This window comes from Crocuta crocuta, unplaced genomic scaffold (genome assembly GCF_008692635.1).
Source record: "Crocuta crocuta isolate KB4526 unplaced genomic scaffold, BGI_CrCroc_1.0 scaffold110, whole genome shotgun sequence".
NCBI lineage: Eukaryota > Metazoa > Chordata > Mammalia > Carnivora > Hyaenidae > Crocuta > Crocuta crocuta.
Window position 1 is genome coordinate 1,686,618 of NW_027527386.1, and position 6,512 is coordinate 1,693,129.

The window sequence follows — 6,512 nt, forward strand, 5'->3', positions numbered from 1 at the left end:
CAGGCTGTGTGCGCACGCGCGTGTGTGTTCCCCGGAGCTGAGCGACGCGGGGTGTCCCTGTGGCCGCCTCGGCGCGTTTCCCTGCTCTGCTTGCACGGATGTGACCAGGACAGGGCCAGGTCCGCGGTGGGGCTGACAGTTCTCGCCCACCACCTGGGACAGGAGAAGAGCAGGGTGGGAGGGTCCTTTACCTCCCCGCCCCCAATGCCATGCGGTGTTGGACACTTAAGTGACCGAGCCACTCAGGCGCCACTAAAACCTGTTTGTTTTTTTTTAAGAGGAGATCTGAACACTTCTCATTAGAAAAATAACTAGTAATGGCAGACATTAACTTCTTGTGCTCATTTTGCAATATATACACATACCAAATCAGTATGTTATATACCTAACAGGTACTGTGCTCTCTGTCAACTGTATCTCAATTTTTAAGGAAGATTAAACATTTGGGGGCAATATAAGAGAAAGAACATGCAATAACATTCAAAATTAGATACAACAGAAACCCTGTCTCTCACACTTAATATTTCCTCTACTCAAATCACCATACAAAATGATTTAGACTAAAAGTGCAAATTTTCACATTCCCCCCCAAAAGCGCCGTGTGTTTGCTTGTGTGTCGGCTTGGCCTGTGAGCTAAGAACAGTTTACCTTTTTCTTTAATTACTTAAGTAAGCTCTACCCCCAACATGGGGCTCGAACCCATGACCCTGAGAGTCATAGGCTCCATCCACTGAGCCAGCCAGGCACCCCAGCGTAGTTTCCGTTTTTAAAAAAAATTTTAATGTTTATTTTATTTTTGAGAGACAGAGCCTGAGCAGGGAAAGGGCAGAGAGAGGAGACACAGAATCCGAAGCAGGCTCCAGGCTCTGAGCTGTCAGCACAGAGCCCGATGTGGGGCTCGAACCCATGAACCGTGAGACCGTGACCTGAGCTGAAGTCGGATGCTTAACCGACTGAGCCACCCAGGCGCCCTGTAGTTTCCATTTTTAAAGCAAACAAAAATATGCAACAGAGACCGCCTGCGGCCCACAAAACCTGAAATAGTCACTCTCTGACCCTTTACAGGGAAGGTTGCCATGCCGGGCCTGACACCTTCCTGTTGTCTTACTGCTTAGAAGCACTTCTCTGTACTTAAGAGCTGCGGTGTGTTTCGCCGCAGTAACTGCACATCACCACGTCCCGCTTATGAGACTAGGCCTAAGGGTGTCAGCACATCTCCAGCAGAAGGTAAGGATGCAGGTTTGGGAGACAGGGAAGCAAATGATCGGTGCTGCAGCGATGGGCTGGGCCAGTCCAGTATCTGTCCCCAACCAAGACACAGGCGTGAGGAGAGGGATTTGGGGTCCCTCTGTAGCCCTACCAGAGAATTAATATGACCCTGTATACTTTCTCATCGGCCACGCAGGACGTCACCTTCTCCTGGGGGCTCTGGCCTATGGACAAAGGCTTACTTAAACTTAAAACTTACTTTACTTAAAGCCTGGGTGGCTCAGTCGGAGGAGCGTCCAATTTTGATTTTGGCTCATGAATGCAAGGTCATGGGATCAACCTGCATCGGGCTCCTTGCTGAGCATGGAGTCTGCTTAAGATTCTCTCTCTCGCTGCCTCTGCTCCTCCACACACACACCCCCTTGCACTTGCTTATGCTCTCTAAAAAAATTTTTTTTAATTTTTTTTTTTTATTTCCAGGAGAGAGAGAGAGAGAGGGAGACATCATGAGCAGGGGAGGGTCAGAGAGAGAGGGAGGCACAGACTGAAACAGGCTCCAGGCTCTAAGCTGACAGTCAGCACAGAGCCCGACGCGGGGCTCGAACCCACAAACCGCGAGATCATGACCTAAGCGAAAGTCGGAGACTTAACCGACTAAGCCACCCAGGTGCCCCTAAAAAAATTTTTTTGAGTTATTTGTGGGGTGCCTGGGTGGCTCCATTGGTTGAGCACCTGAGTTTTGACTTTGGCTGGGGTCACGGTCTCACTGTTCGTGAGTTGGAACCCCACGTCGGGCTCTGCACTGGTGGTGTGGAGCCTGCTTGGGTTTCTCTCTCTCTTGCTCTTGCTTTTCCTTTGTCTCTGCCCCTCCCCAGCTCGTGCTCTATAAAAATAAATAATAAACATAAAAGGTCATTTCTAAAAGCAAACGAAAAGCAATCTGGGGCATCTCCATGTGTTCTAGCACTCCTGTACCTTAGTTTATACCCAAGTGTGACCATGTGTCTGCACTAAGGCCCCCAAATGTTCATGGCTGCTGTATTCTCTTTTTTGAAAAAATGGTTATTGGGGCACCTGGGTGGCTCAGTCTGTTGGGTGTCTGACTTCAGCTTAGGTCATGATCTCACGGGCTCACCTCTGTGCTAACAGCACGGAGCCTGCTTCGAATTCTGTGTCTCCCTCTCTGCCTACTCGTAAAAAAAAAAATTTTTTTTTTCTTAATATTTATTTTGACAGAGTGCAAGCAGGGACGGGGCAGATAGGGAGAGAGAGATTCCCAGGTAGGCTCGGTGCTGTCAGTGCAGAGCCTGACTTGGGGCCTGAATTCGCAAGCTGTGAGATCATGACCTGAGCTGAGATCAAGGGGCAATCGCTTAGCCAAGTGAGCCACCCAGACGACCTCTCATTATTCTTAATAGCCCCCAACTGCAACAACCCAAGTTTACATCCAACAGAGAAGAGACCAGTAAATTGGGAGAGACTCAGAATAGCAGAGGGATTGCAATTTGGGATGAGCAAGACAGGGCAAATCACAGTCAAGTCCAGAGAACAAAGGGGAGAACTACTGCTTTCTTGAAAAAAGGTGAATTATTATGCAGCAAAGAACAAGGATAAGTTACTGACATGCCCAATGTGAAAATTAATAAAGGAGCACCTGACTGGCTCAGTTAGTGAAGAAAGGTGACTTTTGATCTTGGGGTGGTGAGTTCAAGCCCCACGTGGAGTGTGGAGGTTACTTTAAATTAATTGATTGACTAAAATATTAAAAATAAATCAAGAAACCCTTTTTTTTAATAAATACAAAAAGAAAAGAAAGAGAAAACCTCATTTAGAATAGAGTCAAGAACCCCAGAAAGGGGGAGCTCTCACACTTAAACTTTGGGCAGAAGATTTTCTCCTGCCCAGAAACAGCCCAGCCAATGAAAAACCACTGTAACTCAGCCAATGAGAAGCTACCACAAGTCAGCCAATGAGAAGCCACCATAACTCAGCCAATGAGAAGCCATCCTCTTCCTGAGCTCTTCCTCGCCTGCAATGGACTTTGCTTCCAAGCAGCTCTTCCCAGCTTCCTCCTTTTTTTCTAGAAAGCAGTGGTCCTCCCCTTTGTTCTCTGCACTTGACTGCGATTTGCCCTGTCTCGCGCCTCCCAAATTGCAATTCCTCCGCTCTTCTGAATAAGCTCATTTTGCTGATAAAATAACCGGCTGTTTTATTTTTAAGGTGGAGAGCGGCCACATAGGTGAGGATCCCAGTCACCATGTTGAGCAAAAGAAACCAGACACGAAAGGATCCACACTCAGAGTCCGTTTCGGTGAAGTGTTGGAGCACAAACTCAACTATGGCGACAGACCTCAGAGCAGCACTGCCCGCGGCGCCTGGGGCATTCCAGGGGCTGGAAGTGACGTATACATACACGTCTTGATCCGGGTGTGGGCTGTTGGGAGTGTGGACACATGCAAAAGCCCTCTGAGCTGTCCGTGTAAGAGTCACATTTTTTAGGGCCTATAAATTATCCTTCAACACAAATCAAGAAAGAGAAAGTAAGATACGGTGGTGACGGAGGAAATGAGTCCTTTCCCTTTCCGGTGGGAGTTGAACCAGGGGCCCTAATTTGGAGAACAGTCGTTCAGTATTTAGTAAAAGCGAGAATCTATATTCTCCACGTCTGAGGAGAAGTCTCAGAAGTTCCCCTTTTTCCACAGCTGCCTTAGAGAAACGCTGTCCACTAAGTTCCCAAAGCATCTCCAGGTAACAAGGAGGGGGGAAACTGAGGCACAAATCAGAGCGTTCATCCTAGGCTCCACCTCACAGCTACTAAGTGTAAGAGTAGGGATTTGAACGCATCACTCAGTCATCCCCGACATCGTATTTACAGCCACCACCACATAAGGTAATGATGGCTGGTTTGGGTGGGGAAAGTGTGGGGGGACCCAAGAGGCATGGGAAGATGGGAAGATGGGCTTAATGACCTGTCCATCTCCAGCTGCAGAAGTTCCAAAGGTAGGGATCACTTCTTTCTCCCGCGCCCCCAGTGGATTCCCAGAGCCTAGACATACCTGGCACACAGTAGGTGCTCAATAAAATCCCTCCCCAACCAGAGACTGACGCTAAGTAAGGCACACTAAGTGGGGAGGACTTAGCATCCGTATAACTTCCATTGATTCCCCTCCCATGACTTTCCATGAACTTCAGACTGGAGTCCACAGACCTCTTCAGAGCCTGATGATGGAATTCGTAAGTCGTGGTGAAAAAAATTCACAACTTTGTTTCCACTGACTCTAACCGATATTTACCATTTCCTCAATTGTGAATGAAGCCATCAGCAGGACCTGTGACTTTGTCCCCAACGGAAAACCACAGGGATTTTTCTATCAGATTTCATGGCCACAAACAACTGGAAATTCGGCAGACACTCAACACCACTCTAAAATCACCCGGGTTATTAGATCTTGTCAGTTAATGTGGTGGTAAATAGAAAGGTAGGGCCCTGAGCGTGTTTGTTTTAGTATAGCTCTATTTCAAAAGTGTTTTCAAGTGATTATCGTACAAGTATTAAACACAATTTATTTTTTTTTAATTTGAGAGAGAGAGAGAGCAAGAGTGCGAACAAGGGAGAGGAGCAGAGGGAGAGAGACAGACAGAATCTTAAGCAGTCTCCAGCCTCAGCGTGGAGCCCAACTGGGGGGCCGACCCCATGACCTTGGCATCAAGATGTGAGCTAAAATCAAAAGTCGGAGGCTCAACAGACTGAACCACCCAGGCACCTCTAAACACAATGAAAAAAATTTTTTTAATGTTTATTTATTTTTGAGAGAGAGAGAGAGCCTGCGAGCAGGGGAGGGACAGACAGAGAGGGAGTCACAGAATTCAAAGCAGGCTCCAGGCTCTGAGCTGTCAGCACAGAGCCCGATGCGGGGCTCAAACCCACAAACCGTGAGATCATGACCTGATCCGAAGTCGGACGCTTAACCGACTGAGCCACCCAGGGACCCCCAACAATTTTTCAAATTGTGGTGAAATATACTTAACAGGAAATTTACCTTCTAGCCACTCTTAGGTGCAGGGCTCAGGGCCATCGAGCACTCTCACAGTGTCATGGAGCTGCCCCCACCATCCGTCTCCAGAACTTTCCATCTTCCCAAATCGAACCTCTGTCCCCATGAAACACTGACTTCCCACCCTCTGCCCCCACTGCTGGCTCCCACCATCTACTTCCTGTTTCTATAAATTGGACTCCTCTAGGGACTTCCTATGAGTGGAATCAGACAAGACTTTGCCTTTTGTGTCTGGCTTATTCCACGGGGCATAATGTACTCACGGTCCATCTAAGCTGTAGCAGATGTCAGATTTCCTTCCTTCTAAAGCTGCATAATATTCCCATGCGTGGATGGCCCACAGTTTGTTTATCCATTTAGTGACAATGAATCGCTAAGCTGCTTTTTAAAACTATTTTAATAAATGGATTTCAACATAGCTACTTCCTTGTAAACCTCTTGCTTTTTGTTTTCTGTATCTACAATGGTATTTTGAGAAGGGGCTCTGAGTGTCTCCAAACTGACAAAGAAACCTGGCCAGACGCAGTAGGACTTTCGTCGGCCCTTCGTCCATTAAAATAAATAGTCAGAAATTACATTTTACAACTGTGGTGATATAAAGACAAATCTAATCCAGGATGAGCTATATTCATTGTTGTTGTTTTTTCTTTCTGATTTTAAAAGAAATGGAAACCTTTTAGGGGGAGGCTACAAGTATGATGGTCCCACCTCTTAACTCTGCCCAACGGACATGTGTACTGGGTCCAGGACCCCCCCCCCCCAAAAAAAAGGTTAGGACTCCTTATGAATGTTTAAATGTTGTGTCTGCAGTTTCGAAATATGCCATCTTGCTGCCTTTCTTCTAGCCACCCGTGGATCCCCACCCCCCCTTCCGCCCCAGGGTGCCCAGAACCCGCCTTCCGCCCAATTTTGGGTAGCCCTCCGCCGATATTACTCTAGCCCCCTGTTTGGGGCAGTGGAAAGCACGATCCATGGACATGATCTATTTTATTAAGCCGTCGTTACTCTCTCCCCGGACTGTGGGCGCCCCGAAGGCGAGGCTCTGGCCAAGTCGTGGCCCCCAGCGCCGGCGCCGGGAGGTGCCCGAACCGGCCGAAGGCGGGAGCCCGCGGGGAGGAGGGGGCACGGCGGCGCTGCGGGGCGTCTCGGGGACTTTCCCTGTGGCGCGGGAAAGCGTGACCTCACCTTCCTGCTCCGCGCCCTGAGGGACGCGGAAGGGGCGGGCGGAGGCCAGGGGTGGGGCCGTCT